The sequence below is a fragment of the Mandrillus leucophaeus genome, unplaced genomic scaffold (genome assembly GCF_000951045.1).
Source record: "Mandrillus leucophaeus isolate KB7577 unplaced genomic scaffold, Mleu.le_1.0 Scaffold1504, whole genome shotgun sequence".
Taxonomy (NCBI): Eukaryota; Metazoa; Chordata; class Mammalia; order Primates; family Cercopithecidae; genus Mandrillus; species Mandrillus leucophaeus.
The window spans coordinates 78,074-98,830 of NW_012101482.1; the positions used below are offsets into that span (position 1 = coordinate 78,074).

Sequence of the window (20,757 nt, forward strand, 5' to 3'; positions counted from 1 at the left end):
ACCATTTTTTTTTTTTTTTTTTTTTTCTGGAGACAGAGACTTGCTCTGCCACCTAGGCTGGAGTACAGTGGCATGATCTCAACTCACTGCAACTTCTGCCTTTTGGGTTCAAGCAATTCTCCTGCCTCAGCCTCCCAAGTAGCTGGGATTATAGGCACATGGCATCACATCTGGGTACTTTTTGTATTTTTAGTAGAGGCACGGTTTTGCCATGTTGGCCAGGCTGGTCTTGAAATCCTTACCTCGTGATCCACCCACCTCAGTCTCCCAAAGTGTTGGGATTACAGGCATGAGCCACCATTCCCAGCATCTTGTGCATGTCTTTAATTGAATATGGTTATATTTATTCAACAAAAGTTTTCTAAAGTAGTTGTACGAATTTATGCTTTTACTAGCTCCTTACGAAAGTTGTAGTTGCTCCAAATCCTTCCCAATTCTTAGCATTGTCAGTCTTTTTCATTTTAACAATTTTGATGGGAGTATTGTGAAATACCTGTCCAAATATTTTGCCTGTTTTTTGATGGTCTGTCTTTTTGCCCTAAATTTATAGTTTTGTATGAATTCTGGATGCAAGTCATCTGTTGGATATATGTATTGCAAAGATCTCATGCCCTATGACTTGCCTTTCTAGTCTTATTAGCATCTATGATGGAATAGAAGGTCTTAATTTTAATGGGTCCATATTATCAATCTTTTCTTTTGTGTCTTTTTTTCCTGTGTCTTAAGAAATGCTTGCTTACCCCCAAACATAGAAGTTTTTCTCCCATGTTTTTTCCAGAATCTTTATTGTTTTGGCATTCAGTTTTACATCGACTATAATTCTGGAATTAATTTTTGTGCATGGTGAAAGGTAAAAGATAGGAATTAATTTTTTTCTATGTGTATATTCAATTGACCCACTGCCATTTAATTATTTAGCAGACAATTTTTCCCTCTGCTCTGTAATATCACTGCTGCTATCAATCAAGTGAGTAATTACATGTATATCTATTTTTGAACCCTCTAATTGACAGAATAGAATTAAGACAATACCACACTATCTGGATTACTATAGTTTTATAGCATCTTTATATTGAATATTATATGTCCTCTATCTTTGTTCTTCTTAAAGATTGACTATTTTTGGCCCTTTGCATTTAATATAAATTTTAAAATCACCATGTAATTTCCACAAATGCTCTTTTTGTTTTTGTTTTGTTTTTAAATTGGGACTGCATTAAATTTATAGATCAAATTCAGGAAAATTTCTTTACAACAGTGAGTTTTCCAACCATAACAATGATATACTATGGTAATATTTAAGTAAGTATTTTCAGTGAGGCATTTTAAAATTTCTCTCAATTACGTGTTACAGGTTTAACCATAGAGATCTTGCACATCTTCCCTTAGATTTATTTGTGGTCTCTGGTGTTTTTGATGTTATTGTAAATTATATGTTTTTAAAAATTTTCCTTTATTTTCTGTTTTTATGTATCCAAGAAATTTGATATATCACTCAACAATTTTTATAGTTTGTCTGTAAATCCATTTGAATTTTCTAAGTACACAATCATGTCATCTAAAATAATGACAATTTATTTCCTTCTTTTCAGTCATTGTGCTTTCTGTTTCTTCTATGTCAGAGAGAAGGTTTTCAATATTTCGCCTTTAATTATGATGTTTGGTGAAGGGATTTTAGGATACTCTTGGTCAGATTAAGGAAGCTCTTTCTATTTGTAGTTTGCTAACACTTTTTTAAAAATCCTAAATGGGTTTTGAATTTTATTATTTTTTTCTATATCTATTAAGATGATGTATTGTTTTTCATATTATGCTAGTTACCTTTTAGAAATGCCAGCTTTATTGAGATCATTCACATACTATAAAATTCATCTGTTTGAAGTGTATAATTAAGTGGTTTAGTATACATACAGAATTGTACAACCATCATAATCATCTATAATAATTTCAGAGTGTTTCATCACCCTAGAAAGAAACCTACACGCATTAGCAGTAAGTTGCCATCCCTCTCCTCAGCCCCTGGTAAACACTGATTAACTTTGTTTCTATAAATATGACTATTTTGGACATTTAATATGAATGAAATCATACAGTATGGAACTCTTGTGACTGACTTCTTTCACATAGCAAAATATTTTCAGGGTTCATATATGCTGAAGCATGTAGTATTAGTACTTCATTCATTTTTATTGTCAATTGATACTCCATTGTAGGAATATACCACATGAAAAATCCATACATTAATTGAGGAATATTTGGACAGTTTTCACTTTTGGACTCTTATGAATAATGCTATCTGTGTAATATTTGTGTATAAGATTTTGTGTTTTTGTGTGAACTTACAGTTTTAATTCTCTTGGCTATATACCTAGGAGTAGAATGGCTGTGACTAGTATTAACTCTATGTTTAACATTTTGAGGAAATGCCATTCCTACAAACAATGTATGGGGGCTCCAGTGTTTCCACATTTTCACCACACCTGTCTTTTTTGTTTATAGCTGTCCTAGTTGATGTGAAGTGGTATCCCATTGTAGTTTTGATTTGCATTTGCTAATGACTAATTATGTTGAGCAACATGTCATGTGCTTGTTAGTGTTAACCATTTGTATGTCTTATATTGAGAAATATCTATTCAAATACTTTGCTTATTTTAAAATTAGGTTGCCTCTTTAAATTGTTGAATTGCCAGAGTTCTTCATATATTCTGGATACAAGTGTGCCTTTTAAGATATATAATCTTCAAATATCTTCCTACATTCTTCAGGAGCTGTTTTCATTTTAACAACAGTTTTTGACTTCGAGGAAGTCCACTTTATCTGTCTTGTCTTTTGTTGCATATGCTTCTAGTGTATGTATTTTTAAAATTGGCTAATACAAGGTGACTAATTATTTATTCCTTTGTTTTCTTTTAAGATTTTAATATATTTAGCTCTTATATTTAAGTCATTGATCCATTTTAAATTAACTTTTCTGTATGTTGTGAAGTAGGAGTTCAACCTCTTTCATTTGCATATGGAAATTCAGTTGTCCTAGTATGTATTGCTGAAGAGCTATTCTTTCCCCCTGAATGGACTTGGTGCCCCTTGTTAAAAAACAATTGGCCATAGATGTATGGGTTTATTTCTGGACTTTCAATTCTATTTTATTGATCTATCTATCTTTCTTGATTACCACAGTTTGCAATACATTTTGAAATTATGAAGTGTGTGTACTTTAACTTTTTAAGGATTACTTTAGCTATCCTGGGTACCTTGCATTTCTGTATACATTTTAGGATTAACTTGTCAATTTCTGAAAAAAATCAACTATAATTTTGATAAAGATTACATATGTAAATATACCATTCAATCTTTGCTAAAAGAGCTGCAATGGCTATACTAATATTTGATCAAATAGACTTTAAAACAAAATTGTTACCAGAAAAGAGGAGGGATTTTTTTAATGATAAAGGGTCAATTCGTCAGGAAAACATAACACAGCGCCAGAAATACTTAAATCTGACAGAACTGAAGGAAAAATAAACATTCAACCATAATATTCCACTGTCAATAATGAGTAGAGCTAGGCAAAAGATTAAAAGGGAAATATAAGACTTATAAAGCACAATAAACCAATGAGATCTAATAGACATCTGTAGTATACTCCACCCAACAATAGAGAATATATGTAACACATATGCACCTAAAATTTTCCATTTTTAAACTTACAATCTATTTGTGTCTCTGAATATAAAGTATGTCTTTTACACACAATATATAATTTAATCATATATTTTTATCTATGAGACAAATCTCTGCCTTTTGATTGTAGTGTTTAATTCATTTACACTTAATGTAATCATGATAAGTAAGTATTTGCATATGCCATTTTGAAATTTGCTTTCTCTATGACTTTTGTATTTCTTGATCCTTCATTACTGACTTTTTTGTGTCAGAAATATTGGGGTGTGCCATTTTAAATTTCTTGTTGCTTGGCTATTTTTTTTAGTTATTCTTATTGCTTACTCTGGAACTTAAAATTAACGTCTTAAGTTATAACAGTCTAGTTCAGATGAATCCCAACCGAATTTCAACAATATCTACACTTTGCCTCTGTATAGCTTTGTTTCTTCTTCCTTCTTTGTACTATTATTGTCATAGAAATTACATCTTTTTATAATACAATCTCAACATAAGTTTATTGATTATGATTATAAATTATTGATTTATGCAGTTGTTTTTAAAAATCAGGATAATAAAAGATTTATAGAAAAAATACATTTCTTTTGTCTTACTTTTACCTATTTAATTACCTCTACTAATACTTTTTATTTCTTCATATGGATTCAAGTTACTGTATACTGTCCTTTTATTTTATCCCAAAGGACTTCCTTTAGTACTTCTTACAGGGTGGTTCTGTTAATAGAAAATTCTCTCCACTTTTGTTTATCTGGGGATATCTTAATTTGTCTTTCATTTTGAAAGGATATTTTGCTGTATATAGAATTTCTGACAAAAAAATTTTGACACTCCTTTATTTTATTTTCAGCACTTTGAATATGTTATCCCACTTCCTTTTGGACTCCTGAGTTTGGATGAGAAGTCAGATGTTAACCTTTCTGAAGCTCCATTTTATCTGATGAGTTGCTTATCTCCTGGGGTTTTCAAAATTTTCTGTGTCTGATTTTTGATAGATCAATTACAATCTGTCTAAGTGTAGATCCTTTAGAGTTTATTTGAATTTTTGTACTTCTTGGTTATGCAGTTTAATGTTTTTCTCCAAATTTAAGAAGTTTTCAGCTATTATATCTTCAAACATTCTTTCTGACTCATTCTTTTATCTCTTTCTGGGACTCCCATTATCAGTATGTTGGTACATCCTCCAAGTCATTAAGGACCTTTTAATTTTTCTTTGTTTTTTTCTCTCTGTTCCTTAGGCTAGATAATCTCAGTTTACTTATCTTAAAGTTTATGGATTTTCTCTTCTGCCTGATCAAGTCTGCTGTTAAGTCTTTCTAGTAAATTTTAAATTTCAGTTATTGTCTATTTTACTGCATAACTTTTTTTAAAAAAATAATCTGTATATCTTTATTAATATTTTGTATTTTTTGAGCCATTACTCTTATACTTCCCTTTAGCTCTCTAGAAATGTGTTACTTAGTTCTTTGAATGTGTTGAAATAACTGATTTAAAAGTCTGTCCAGTAAATTCAATGTCTGAGCTTCCTCAGGAACAGTTTTTGTTGACTGTTCTTTCTCCCTGTATATGGGCATATGTTCCAGTCTCTTTGGACATCTTGTAATTTTTTTGTTGAAAGTTGGACATTTTAAATAATATGAATAATATGAATAAGAATTCAACTCTGCAAGTTGAATTCTTCCTCCCAACAACATTTGTTGCTGTTTCTGTTTCTTGTTGCTTTAACTGTTGTTATTTATTTGTTCAATGAGTTCCCTGAACAAATTATGTTAAGCTTGTTCTTTGTCATGTCTGGCCACTGACGCTTTTGCCAAGATAGCAGCCTAGTGGTCAACTAATGATTGCACAGAATTTCCTTAAATGCATTTAACAGGTATATATCCTAGTCTTTGCCAAGGGATTCTGTGCGTGTTAGGGTACATAGTCTGTATCATAGCAGAGTCGATACTATAGCAGAGTCAATACTGTAGCAGTCAATACTATAGCAGAGTTTACAGCTCTGCCTTGTCCTTTAATTTCTGCTTGTACAGGGTCTCAAGTCTGCCACAGGTGAGATATTTGGGCATTTCTGGGTCCTTCTTAGGTGTATGCATAGTCCTGCACATTCACGGGATCTTTTAGATTCTCAGCAATGTATTAGAGCTTTTCAAATTTTCCTACAGGAATTCCCCACATTTTTCTTTTAATTTTTATGTTTAGCTTCTTGTTTGCCCCCAGTGATATCCCCACCTCAGACAGTTGCAGTGTTAATTGGTTATTTTTATATGTATATATTTTAGAAATACCCCGGGGAAAAGGCTTTGCACTGAGTAAGCTCTTATTCAGGTCAAATAATCACATTTGCTCTGAGGTGAGTTTCTAGGGAGCTAACAGACAAGAAAAATAATGACAATTCTTTGGTAATGGGGCATTGTGGAGAGCTCCAAGCATGTTCTGCCCCTTCTAGTGGCTGCTTGGCTGCTAATTTTCACAGCTGATGTAGTTGTGAGGTTATCTAGATCAATAACCATATCTTATCACCTGCTTTCTTAGACCATGCCTGATACTAAGTGCTAAAAGTGAAGTTTTCTGGAAACAATAACTGAGATGGAGTTTGGTGTATGGAGTATTTATTAAGCTTCAGCCTTTGTGTTAAGAGAGGGAGAGAAAGCAGAATTTGGAAGAAGGAGTTGAAATATGATCCAGGCCCACCAAAGCCTCAGCTAAATCCTTGGGGAGTTCTGGAATGTATTAGGCCTATAAGAGTTCTCCCTTGTTGAGCCGAAATAGTGGAGTCTATGTGTGTCCACCTCAATCAGTCATTGGATGTGGTCCTTCCTGGGAAGAGTGTGCCACTGGGTAAGGCAGATCTCCTCAGTGTTCCACAGCCGAGGCAAAACCCGAAGGATCTGACAACTAAAGGCAGTGGACCAGCAAATGTAGCAATAGATTCCTTCTTGAAGGGTGGACATATATGGCCAGATCATATATGTGATATGGGCCAGACACATATGTGATTACATATATGTGCCACATATATGACTAGGCACATATGGTGCCAGATAGCCTTAATTTAATCAGAGACTAAGCTGATTTTGCCCCATTGTTATAAGGCTCCATCTGGTTTTTCTCTGTTCTGAGAGTATGGTTCTCCAGTAGTCTCAACCGAGAAGCTGGGAGGCTTACTATATTCCCTTTGTCCTTGGGTAGTTCCAAATTTTATTTCATTTTCTGCTCAGAGCAATATAATTTCTATAATTTCCATTCTACTTTTCCAAAGCTTTCTGCTTAGTTCTTCAGACTCCTGCCCTCTGTGGCAAATGCCTTGCAAGGCAACCCTCCCAAAGTGATAGATCTGCTTCTCTATGTTTCCCCTTTCACTGTCTACCTGGCTCCTTAGTATCTGGCTGCTTCAGCAACACCAAACTCTAATTTTTGTCTCTTCACCTTTGTGGAATTGCCAAAAGTTCTGCTGGCTTATCTTCTCTTTGCAGTGGTCACATGTGTTAGCACCATGCCAAGAACTGGCAAGTTCCAAAAGGGAAAAGGCATGCACAGATTGTAGACTCTTAGGGCATGTTCTCACTTACAGGTGGGAGCTAAATGATGAGAACACATGGACACATAGAGGGGAACAACTGATACTGGGGCCTACCAGAAAGTGGAAGGGAGGAGGAGAGAAAGGATCAGGAAAAATAATTAATGGGTACTAGGCTTAAAAAGTGAGTGATCTGTACAACAAAACCCTATGACACAAGTTTACCTATATAACAAACTTGCACATGTACTTTTGAACTTAAAATAGTGCTGGGATTATAGGCGTGAGCCACCAGGCCCAGCCTTAAAATAAAATTTTAAAAAAGAATGTCGACTCTTTGTTCTATAGTTATCTTCTCTCTGGGACCTCGGCCACTCACATCTTAATTATCTCATCAGCTCTCAGATGCCTTCAAACAGATGTTTCTTGTGTTTTATCTGGCTTTTCAAGTTGTACTTGATGGGGGCATTGATCTGCTGCAATTTACTACATCATGGCCAGAAATGGAAGTTTGTTTTCTTTTTCACACATTGTTTAGTAGAGGTCTTCTGCTAAATTAGGATTTCCTCCAAAAGACAGTATGTAACTAAAAACCATTAGAAGGCTGAATGAGTAAGACTGAAAGAGAAGTCCTTTAAGTCTTTCTGTTTTAACTACATTTTCTCCTGTTTTATAAGAATGCTTAGTCTTCATTAGTGGTCATTTGGAAAATGTAACCCTTTGATACAGGATTTAAGAATTCATAGAGAAAACTTGAAAATCAAAAAATCATCAGTGTTATTTAACACTGTTGCTCAAAACATATCAGTTCTTGAAAATCAAAATAACATTATTAATATCTTTTTTTTTTTCAAGACGGAGTCTCTCTCTGTCGCCCAGCCTGGAGTGCAGTGGCGCAATCTCTGTTTACTGCAAGCTCTGCCTCCTGGGTTCACGCCATTCTCCTGGGTCTCAGCCTCTGGGGTAGCTGGGACTACAGGCGCCCGCCACCACACCCGGCTAATTTTTTTGTATTTTCAGTAGAGATGAGGTTTCGCCGTGTTAGCCAGGATGGTCTTGATCTCCTGACCTCATGATCCGCCTGCCTCAGCCTCCCAAAGTGCTGGGATTATAGGCGTGAGCCACCGTGCCCAGCCCATTATTAGTATTTTTTAATAGCAAACTAAAATGCCACTTGAAACGTTGGCTCTCCAATATCAGAGGATATTGCAAATATTCTAATCTTGGAAAAAATCTTATAAAGATTGATGAAACATTTATACTTAAAAACGTATGTTTAAAGAGAACAGAAATTTCCTAAGTACACTCATCTGAGATCCTCTACTTGTCAGATAATCTTTTTAGAATTCTTGGTTATAGAAATAATTCTCCAAAAATGCATCTGATAATTGGTGTTTGATGTAATATTTACCTAGAATTGAAAATAAGTATTCTGTCTCTTGCTTTATGGATAAACAGGATGCTAGACATATTCATAGTTTGTGTGCTATAGAGAAAGCTACTGCCAGCTACAATCTTTGTATATGCGTAAGAATATAATTTCTTGTATACACAGACATAGTTACTAAAAAGTGTAAGAATATATTGTATGCCAACCAGAAAAGTGTTCATTATATAATACAGTCTTAATCATGTAAGGGATTATGCTATAGAGCCACTTTATAAATACAACTAATGTAGTTTTTCTTTCATTTTTCATTCAATATTGATTGAGCACTTTTTCTTTTCTAAGTGTCGTTCCAGGTACTCTGAAAAAGTGAAAGTAATTATGGTGGCCAGAATTTTAATCTCTATCTGTCTAATGCCTTGGTTGTTAACTAGGGGTGCTTTTGCAGCCCCTATTTGGGAACATTTGGCAATGTCTGTAGACATTTTTGGTTGTCATGAGTGTGAGAACAGGGGGAGTTACTACTAACACCTAATTGGTAGAGGCAGGTATGCTGCCAAACATCCTACAACACACATGCAGGACAGCCTCCCACAACAACAAATTATGTGGCCCAAAATGTTAGGAGTGCTGCTTTTGAGAAACCGTAGTCTAAGGCTATATGTTTTGCAAAGTACTTTCTAACAGCAATAATAATAATAATAGTTTAACATACTTCCTACCTTTAAGAAGAAGTGTTAAACCTAATCTGTGATACCCACGTGTAAGAAACAGAATATTAAAAGAACATTAATAACTACATGTAAACATGCTGTGATACAGAAAGTATAAAAGGACACAGGCTAAATGTCAATGGAATAGAGCGATGTCAATTACATAAACAAATCCTGAATATTTTAAAAGAGAAAGGCGCCTACTTAGCAAAGAGGATGGAAGAAAGTGTTCTGGTGGAGATGTTCGGGGCTGTGGACTTGCGTTGGGTGTCAGGTTCCTACTTAGCTGATGAAATGAATGGTGACTAAAACTTGACTCTTGTCTCAATCTTCTCCTTCCAATTTGTGAAATCATTTGCCCAAGGAAATAGTAATTCACGCCCTTTACATTATGTGCCCCATTCTCCTTTCTGAAGTGCTTTCATAGCTGTTAGTTCAATTTGTTTCCAGAGTAAATCTCAAAGGTATTGTCATCTTTAATTTATAAAGTAAGAAACGGAGGTTCAGGGAGGTCATTCCCAGCTTATTTTAAATCCAGTCCCCCAGGCTCCATCCTCCCCCAAATAGTCCACCATCCTGGGACCATCTTGAGATTTGATTATTAATCCTTTTTAATACCCACTGCTACAGCCCCCTTCTCACAAGAGCTCTCACATGTCTTTCCAGAGTGAATCAAGCCAAAACCCACAACTTGTAACAGCTGCTTTTCCCAATGCATAGCTCTGTAAATTCGATTCATCTTCTCTTAATATCCTTTAAATCAGTCATAACTCCTAAGTCATTTTGTTCCCATATAGGACACACAGTTGTCTTATCCTTTCTATCTTATGTTGATGCTAGGTCTTGTAAAGTAAATAGTGTGCTAAAGTGATAATGCTGTGGGAACTGTTCAGAGGTTTTAAAATAAACATTTGTGCGTTTCCATAGTTGAGATGTGAGAACTCAGGGGGCTAAAGTTCAGGACCCATCAATCATACTGAGCTTTCTGACTAATCCTTTACCTAGTCTGTAATCATATATGGAAAGTCGATTTTAAATGGTATTTCTTTGAGCCTGAGGAGATCTCTCTGCCATGAAAGAACTTCAGTTATTTATTAATTCATTTTCCTCTTCCTTTTTGTAGCACTTTATTTGCTCTGTCTAGCTCTGGTTGCTGCTAGTAACCATTTCAGTGCACAAGCAGCAAAATTGTAGTTTCAGGATCCTGGTAAAACACACAGTCTGAATTTCTCCTATTGAATTGTGGGTTTGTTTGGAAGAAATAATTTAATACTATTTCTTTGAGGTACTCACATCAGTATTTTGCTAGAGATAGATGAGGTACTTATATGGATATTTTGCAAACAGCATCGTGAAGGTGCTGAGCATGTCTCTCAAGCCCTTTAAACCTCTATTGCCGCAACTTTACAATAGAAATAATAATACCTAAGTGGTAGAATTGTGTTATGGGCTAAATGGGATAATGTATTTGAGATAACTTTATTTGAGAGAAGCCACGTGCCCTGTGAAAATGTAAATCCTTCAATTCAACAGACATGTAGTAAGTGTATTCTATGTACCAGGCAGTTTACCAGGAACTAGAGAAGGCACGAAGACAGGCATATTTTTAAGGAGTTCATAGACCAGTGGAGAGATGGACATGGGACGCACAGACACAGACTCTGAGACAAGGAGTTGAGCTCACATGGTACATTTGGGAGAGACATGAGACAGTGGTGGGGTGGGGGTCACAGGAGTGGGAAGGGAAACAGGCCAATAAAGAGTAGATTACTGGCCAGGTGCGGTGGCTCACATTTGTAATCCCAGCACTTTGGGAGACCAAGGAGGGTGGATCACTTGAGGTTAAGAGTTCGAGACCAGCCTGGCCAACATAGTGAAACCCCATCTCTACTAAAAATATAAAAAATTAGTTGGGCATGGTGGCATGTGCCTGTAATCCCAGCCTCTCGGGAGGCTGAGGCAGGAGAATCACTTGAGCCTGGGAGGTGGAGGTTGCAGTGAGCTGAGATCGTGCCACTGCACTCCAGTATGGGAGATGGAGCAAAACTCCATCTCAAAAAAAAGAAAAAAAAAAGAGTAGATTACTAAACCATCTACCATAGTGGGCAACTGGAGCAATCCCATGGGAAAATCTGGGAACTAGTGTACAACATGTGGTTTAGAATTAGTCCACTAGAGGGGCGAGGGAGCTGGGATATGCACTTCCTTTAGTCTTTGAAACTGACAGTATCTGGTATAGCCCATAAGTACAATGTCCTATAGGAGAAGAGATGTGGGATTGTGAAGGAGGGAATATAAACTTGGCTGCCCCCTGCAACGGAAGGCTTTTGTGCCTGTTGGTTTCTTCTTCATTCGTAGCACTCTTTGCCTTTGGTTTCTAGCATATTGCTGTTCTCATCTGCCTGTCACTGCCTTGGCCACCCTCTAGTCTCCTTCCTTTTTCTACTGGCCCCTTAAATGTTGATATTCCACAGGATTCTATTTTCAACCTTCTTTTCTCAACATCTTATATGTTTTCTCTGGGAAATCTCTTATTTGCTTATAGCCACATATGCACTGATGATTCTTAAATCTATCTATCATCCCCAATTTTATTCCACTTCCCTAAGCTTCAAACCTCCATTCCACTGTCCTTGCTTACACCTCTCAAGAAAAACTCCTTTGTCTCCACATCTCCAAGGGCCTCTACCTGTGTGGCTATATCCCATAGTAGTTCTCAGTAGTTTTTGACCTCCAACAACATTTGCTACATTTTTTTTTTTTTTTTTTTGAGTTGGAATCTTGTTCTGTCACCCAGGCTGGAGTGTAGTGGCACAATCTTGGCTGACTGCAACCTCCACCTCGCGGGTTCAAGCAGTTCTCCTGCCTCAGCCTCCCAAGTAGCTGAGACTACAGGTGCGTGCCACCACACTCAGCTAATTTTTGTTTTATTGGTAGAGATGGGGGTTTCACCATATTGGCCAGGCTGGTCTCAAACTCCTGACCTTGTGATCTGCCTGCCTCAGCCTCCCAAAGTACTGGGATTACAGACGTGAGCCACCGTACCCGGCCAGCATTTGCTACATTTAATCACTCCCTCCTATCTGATAAACTCTTCACCTGACTTCCAATTGGGTTTTCCTCTTTCTTTGGCCACTTACTCTAGTCTCCTTTGTGTTTTCTCCTCATTTCTCTCACCTGAAGACACTAGAGTGCCCCAGGCCTTCGGTCTCTCTCCTTTTGTGATCTAATTCAGGCTCATGGCTTTAAATACCACTGGTACACTGACAAGTACAAATGCTGATCTCTAGCCCACATCCCTCCTCTGACCTCTGGACCTGCATGCATATGTATGCTTGCAGCATGGACACACACACACACACACACACACACACACACAAATTTGCCTATTTGTTTCTATTTGAGTTTCTAAAAGGCATGTCAAACGAAACAGGTACAAAACCAATCTGATATTGCCCATGCACTTTCTCTTCTCCCAGCTTTTCCCACCTTAGTCAGTAACAGTGTAGTTCTTCCAGTTGTTCTAGTTAAAAACTTGGGGTCATCCTTGACTCTTCTTTTTCTCTTTCATACCATATCTGATTTGTCTGCAAATCTTAGTGGTTCAACTGTCAAAATATATGCGTGATCCAACCAGTGCTCACTATCTCCACAACCACTGGGCCCAGCTCACTTGGATTTGTGCCTGGATTATCCTTCCACCCTCATTATTGGCTTCCTTGCTGCCTCCCTCTGCCCCTTTGGGCTATTACTGCCTCTTCCTTGATGCTTCCCTATGCACACAGAAGAGAAAGGGATCTTTTAAACTTTCACATCTATTCTCTCTAAGTTTCCTAAGGCTTCCCTCTCACTCAGTATAAAAGCCATTGGTCTTTACAACTGTCAGGCCTTCATCAGTATTGCTGCATTGCACAACCGCAGGAGAATGCCCGTCATATAGAAGTCAATGTGAATAGTAAAACGGGAGAGTTCCCTGACTCCCCTCTCAGGACATGCAACAGGGGTGTCTCATGTGTGGTCACCCTGCAGCTCAGACTCCTAGTGGGAGCATGCAGACAGGCAGGTGCAGAGGCCTGCAAGAGTCCTTTGGGCCCCAGCCCCACAGCAGTGTCTCAGGGTGGGTGTCGGTGGCTCCTAAAGCCCAAGTGGGCAAGCTCTTTTTTTTTTTTTTTTTTTTTAAGATGGAGTCTCACTCTGTCACCCAGGCTGGAGTGCAGTGGCACAATCTCAGCTCACTGCAACCTCCGCCTTCCCGGGTTCATGCGATTCTCCTGCCTCAGCCTCCCGAGTAGCTGGGACTATAGGCACGTGCCACCATGCCCGGCTAATTTTTGTATTTTTAATACAGATGGGGTTTCACTATATTGGCCAGGTTGGTCTCGAACTCCTGACCTCGTGATCTGCCCGCCTCGGCCTCCCAAAGGGCTGGGATTACAGGCGTGAGCCGTGCCCAGCCTGCAAGCTCTTTTAAATTTGCCTTCTGTAGACGGCTTGTGTGTTAATCAACTGGATGGACCCTCTGCCTTATCTTAAGGGGAGGGAACCAGTGTGACAGCTTCTGTACCCCAAGTTCTTGCCCAGTGTATGGAAGAATTAGATCACATGTGAGCTCCAAGGATGAGTGCAAGGTTTTATTGAGTGGTGGAGGTGGCTCTCAGTGAGGTGGATGGGGAGCTGGAAGCAGGAGAATGGAGTGGGAAGGTAGTCTTTCCCTGGAGCCAGAGCACCCAGTGGCCAGACTCTTCTATGCTGAACTCCCCTCTGCAGCCGAATGTCCCTCTTCTCTCTTTCTCTGCCAAGTCGTTCCGTCTTTGCTGGTCTGCTGGTTCCAAAGTTCAGCCGCTTCGTGTGTGTGTGTGTGTGTGTGTGTGTGTGTGTGTGTGTGTGCGCGCGCGCGCGCGTGCGCGCGCTAAGGTCTTGGGTTTGTATGGGGGCAGGATGAGGGGTGTGGTGGGCCAAAAGGCAACTTTTTGGGTGTGAAAACAGAAATGCCTGTCCTTACTTAGTGCTGTGGGTCTTCAAGCTTAAGGGTAGGGCCTTTGTTGGGGAAAGCTTTGTTGTTGCCCTCTTCTACCCAGTGTTTCTGCCTCCTGTTTGTATCATTTGTGCCTCCTGGAGTTGTGCAACATAGACATCCCACCCTACATTTTTGTTTTTACTCTCTAGGCTGTAGCTACTCTGTTCCATCTGCCTGCAACGTTCTTGCCCCAGATATCTCCCCTGGGTTCTTTTAATCAGCTGCCACCCCCTGTCTGTAGGGCTGTTACATAGAACATGTTAGGGAGAGTAGTCAAAAATGAGATGAAGAAGAGAAGCTATGTAAGGAACAGCTGTCATTATTGTTGTTATTTGGGTAGTGATAGAGCTAAGGATATGCCAAAATTCTTATGAAGAAACTTCATGATCAACTTGTCTGGTACTTAACATTTCATTTTGCTGTAACTTGAAGCTTGAAGCTTTAAAAATCCTTTTAAGTCCCCAACAACTTCTTTTGATCTGTGACCATGAGAAATGCTCATCCTGTGGATTTCCACTGTTTTTCTGGGAGAATTACAGCTTGTTTTGACTTTGCTATGCCACATACCCAGGATAAAGAAGCAGTGCCAGATAAAATAGATTTCTTGTTAAGCCTAAATACTACCTGTTCTCTTTGGGCTCAGTAATTCTTGTTTATAGATCATTTGAGATTAGGTTTCTGTTCTCTGCCAAACATTGCTTTGCTTGAAGTGGCACAGTGGTTCCTAAAACAGAAATACAGAGGTTTTCTTTCCTCATCTGCATTCATTCTTCTTACTCTCTTGCCAAGCTAGCTGCTTGGCTTACAGATTGATAGCTCAGAAACTCAACATCATAGGTTGATCCTTGGGCTTTGTACAGAATATTATTTTGTTCAGTGGCGGGAGACCAAGGCCATCTGCATTTTGTCAATATTATGCCTCTGAATCAGAAATCAGAATAACATTTCAGAATCACAATCAGATTGTGGTCTTACAGATTACAGTAAAATATGGAAATTTTTAGCAACAAGTCAAAAGTCTGATATTATTTAACATATATGATCATAAGTACACATTCTTGAGCCTATTTCGTTCAATAATCAGTTCTGATTAACAAGAATGCTGCTCATTTGCAATTCAAAACATCATCTATTTTAATTCTGTATTCAGCTTTATATGCCCCATCATGGCCAATTTAATCATAGCTAATAGATCTTTACAGAACCAGGTAAACGAAAAAAAAAAAATGCTGTTTTTTTTTTTTTCCACATAGCAGAAATATTAGCTTAATTCTAAGTTTCATATTTGTTTTTTTTTTTTTTTTGAGACGGAGTCTCGCTCTGTCGCCGGGGCTGGAGCGCAGTGGCCGGATCTCAGCTCACTGCAAGCTCCGCCTCCCGGGTTTACGCCTTTCTCCTGCCTCAGCCTTCCGAGTAGCTGGGACTACAGGCGCCCGCCACCTCGCCCGGCTAGTTTTTTGTATTTTTTTAGTAGAGACGGGGTTTCACCGTGTTCGCCAGGATGGTCTCGATCTCTTCACCTCGTGATCCGCCCGTCTCGGCCTCCCAAAGTGCTGGGATTACAGGCTTGAGCCACCGCGCCCGGCCCATATTTGTTTCCCAAAATTCCTGGGAAAGGATACTATCTATGTCTTTTAGATGAACATTATTCTTTAAGCTCAATCAGTTCTTTTGAAATTGAGCAACAGTGATGTGGCAGTTGTCTAGTAATTCAGATATCCTAGAGTTTGAACTCTAAACTCTGGGCCACCCACGGAAACCAATGCATGATTTAGAATCATCACATGAAAATCTGTGAATCTCTTTTGAAATTGTGACTTCTTCTGCTAAATAGCATTGTGAGCTTCATAACTGCAATTCCATTGAGCTCAGCAATTGGGAAGTAATTTGAAATCTCCATTCTCACCTGCTCTATCCATATGTTTATTTTGTGTCTGAAACCCTGCACACATTTAAACAAAAAGTTAAGTTCTTATTGAGGAGGCAGTGCAACATAGTGTTTTAGATATGTGGTCTTCCAGATATTTTTGCTGCATACCCTCAAAGGATTTTGACAAAGTACACAGTTCTTGCACAATTTTAAATTAATATCTAAAACATTTTAACTGTGAATGTAAATAGTGTCAGAAAATAGAATGTAAAGAATATTATAATAATTGACATATAACTATTTTAAATGTGTCCAGTGAAACCTAAATCCCATAGTGCCTTGACATTTACCAAACATTAAAAAATTATAAGCTCCTCTTGTAACATTCAGCAAATTTTACTTTGCTCCTTTTTCTCTCTGAACTCATTTCTATTTCGTTTTGCCTACAGAATTTCATTACAGTGTAATATCTTTTCAATGCTTAGATTATTTTTATCCCCCTACCATGCATCTCTAGAACAAAACTGCATAAAATAGAAACTATTACTTTAAAAAACTTTCCTTCAGTCATAAGACTCTGAGTGTCAACAGTTTATTTTCTGATTAATTTATCAAAAAGTTGTACTTTCAATTTATTATGAATGCTTATAAATAATTACTAACCTTAAATGTGACATATATTAGAATTCCATATATTGATGTATTAGATGAGGTTTGTTTTCCTTGAACACTGGTTTGCGTAGACTGTGTCAGTGTTTCTTGTAGATGGTAGTGCTTTGAAAACTTACTCGTATGATTAAACACATGGGCATGAAAGAATTTTATGAATAATGGCATTCGATTATTTGAGAAGCTTCCCATTGTACTGTCAAAAAGCAAATAGTAATGATTTATCATTAAAATTATTTTTAATGATTAGATGACAACTTGATTAGATTCGCCTTCCATTTTTGGAAGCACAGACTTGGAAAGCACCTTACTTGCAAATGAATTTGTTACCCAGTCAGTAAAGCCATTCATGTTCTCTACTTCTGAGAATATTACCAGGATTTATCAAATATCTGTTTATTACTCTTTTACTTTGAAGCACTTTGTTTAGCTCTATATATTCAGGAAAATTTATAAAAAATGGAAATACTGGTTAATTTCAATTAATTTTTTCTAATACAATATTTTTATAAAATGCTTTTTATATTATTACATGCTTTAAATATATATTTATCAAAATTGAACCTGTCATTTTTGTTCATCCAATTTATGTAAAATTTATCTAACTGGTAATGCCAGTCTTCGATGTCAAACTTATTCATCAAATCAGTTACTTTCTGAAAGAAATAGGCTGACTTTAGTTTTTATGTTTAAATTTCCATACGATGAAATTCACTGTATGTGTGTGTGTGTCTATAGTTCTGTTTTAACACATGCATAGATATTTGTAACCACCACAAAATTAGATTACTGAACAGTTCTATCACCCTACATATATCATCTTCATCTTGTCCTTTATGGCCAAAACCACACTCCAAACCTCTGGAAACTGCTGGTCTGTTCTCCACGTCTCTGGTTTGGCTTTTCTAGATAGAATGTCATACATGGAATCACACAGTATATTCCCTTTTGAGACCTGCTCCTTTCACTTAGGATAATGCCTTTAATATTCATCCATGTTGTTACATGCATCAGTGGTTAGTTATTTTTATTCCTTACTAGTATTCCATTGTATGAGTGTACCTCAACTTGTTTATTTGCTCGTTGAAAGAAATTTGATTGTTTCCAGTTTTTTGGTAATTGTGAAAATTCCTACTGTAAACATTCACTTACAGTTTTTATAGGCAAATTTCTCTAAGATGAATACCTAGATTGGTGTCTGTCCACTGTTTTTCCAGAGTGGCTGTATCATTTTGCATTCCCATCAGTATCAATGTACACAACTTCCAGTTACTTCACATCTTCTCCAGTACTTGGTATTGTCAGATTGACTTTTGTTGTTTTTGTTTTGACCATTCTAATAGGCGTATAGAAGCATCTCACTGTGGTAACATTTGCCTAATGATGAAAGTGTTTTAACATGCTTATTTGCCATCAGAATATCTCCTTTACGAAGTGTCTGTTCATATCTTTTTCTCATTTTATGGTGGGAGTGGGGGGTTGTTTGATTTCTTACTGTTGAGTTTTGAGAGTTCTTTATATATTCTGGGCACAAGTCTTTTGTTCAATATATGATTTGGAAATATTTTCCCACTCTCTGTACCTTGTCTTTTCATTCTCCTCACAGTGTCTTTCACAGAACAAATGTTTTTATCAATTTTTTAATGCAACATACTTTTGTATCATATAAGAACTATTTGCCTATCTCAATTGCATAAAGATTTTCCTTCATAATTTCTCCCAAGACTTTTTCAGTTTTCATTTTATATGACCTACATTGAGTTACTTTTTGCCTAAGGTATAAGGTGTAGGTCAAGTGGTAGTTTTTTCCTTTTCCAAACGGATGTCCATTTGTTCCAGACACATTTGTTGAAAGGCCTATATTTCCCCTATTAAACTGCTTTTGCACCTCCATCAAAAATTGATTGACCTTGTTCTCGTGGGTCTATATCTGGACTGTTTATTCTGTTTCATTAATTTATGTGCCCATTCCTTAACCAAACCACATTGTTTTGATTAGTATGGCTTGATACTGAGTCTTAACATCTACCAGTATGAGTTTTTCCACTGTGTTATGTCTCAAAATTTATTTTTCAGTTGTAGTTATTTGCCTTTCTATATAAGTGTTTGAATTAGCTTGTCTATGTTTATAAAAAAAAATGTTCCAAAGATCTTGATTGGATTTGTATTAAAGCTGTGGATCAATTTAGGGAGACTTGGCATCTTAAAAATATTAAGTCTTTCAAGCCATGAACTTGGTTTATCATTTATTTAGGTCTTTCTTGATTCTTTTGTTGGCATTTATAATTTGCTCATATAGGTCTTGCACATATTTTGTTAGATACTTTGAGAACTATTGTAAAAGGTACTGATTTTAAAACATTGAGTTCCCATTGTTCATTGCTTGTTATGGTAAACATGGTTTTAAGATGGTTCCCAGGGTTCCAGTTCCCTGGTGCACTCACCCTGTAAATCTCCTCACTTCTGAATGTGGGGATGAACTGAATATCATGTTGTAGTCACTCCTATAATTAGATTATGTTATTTGGCACAGCTGACTTTAAGAAAGGTAGAATATCCTCACTAGACCTAATCAGGTAATCCCATAAACTAAATCTCATTTCCTAGGAGTTTTTATTATGAAAGATGTTGAATTTTATCAAATGCTTTTCTGTATGAGTTGGCATGATCATGTAGTTTTTCCTTAGTTTGTTAATGTAGAGATTACATTTATTACTTTTTGACTGTTAAATTAGCCTTGCATTCCTGAATACATTCCACTCAGTAATTATTTTGATTTTCTTTTCTTAGGTTATCTTATCTGGGTTCTGCTGAGATTCTTGGGTTCCAAAAAAATTCCAAAGATTTAGATTCTTGTGTCTAAATTTATATCTTTCATTTGATTTAGAAAACTTTAGCCACTAAATTTTCAAACTTTTCTTCTGTACAAATCTCATTCTCCTTCCTTTCCTTCTTAGATTTTTAATGACATCAATGTTGGACCTTTTGATAATATACAACAGGTACCTGAAGTTATGTTCATTTTTTTGAAAACTTTTTTCTCTTTTGTTCATATTAGATAATATCTATTAATTTAGCTATAAGTTCACTTACTCTGTCTTGTCATCTTCACTCTGCAATTTCAGTGTCTTTTAAAAATATTTTAGCTATTTTATTTTTCAGTTCTGAGCTTCCATTTGATTCTTTCTTATAGTTGCTATTTCTTTACTGAGAACTTCTATCCTTCATTCACTTCAAATTCGTTGACACTTACTTCATGGAGTATGGTTATTACAGCTGCTTTAAAGTAAGTCTTTGTCAAATAATTTCAACATCTAAGTCACTTCAGGGGTGGTGCCTATTAATTATCTTTTCACTTAGGGGTTGCTGAGAATGCCCTGCTTCTTTGTATGTTAATTAATTTTAACTTATATCCTGGGCATTTTGAAAATATTATGATATTCTGGGTCCTGTTAGAATGCTCTGGAAAATGCTAATTTTTTGTGTGTGTTTGTTTCTTTTCATAGTCAGTTGACCCAGTTAAGTTCCAGTCACAAGTCACATTATGCCTTCTAAGAGCTTTGTTTCCAATGTCCGTTCAGTTTTCAAAGCCTTTGTAGTGCTCTTTGGATCCTCCCCATGAGTGTATTTCCCAGGGATCAGTCTGATACTTGGGCCATGGATTACATTGTTGCTTACTTCTCAAAGCTTTTGGTATTCTGTTTCAGATCATTTTCATGCATGGAGACCTGAGAGATAAACCCAGGACTTTATACATAGCTCTGTGTGATCTTTCTTTCTTTTTTTTTTTTTTTTAAATTTATTTATTATTATTATACTTTAAGTTGTAGGGTACATGTGCATAACGTGCAGATTTGTTACATATGTATACTTGTGCCATGTTGCTGTGCTGCACCCATCAACTCG

General features: G+C 36.9%; 1 protein-coding gene across 4 annotated transcripts in view; it reads left to right on the forward strand.

Annotated features, from left to right (window-relative positions):
- CORIN (corin, serine peptidase) overlaps positions 1-20,757 on the forward strand; it is a 222,459-nt gene that overhangs the window by 70,506 nt on the left and 131,196 nt on the right. The window lies entirely within an intron of this gene.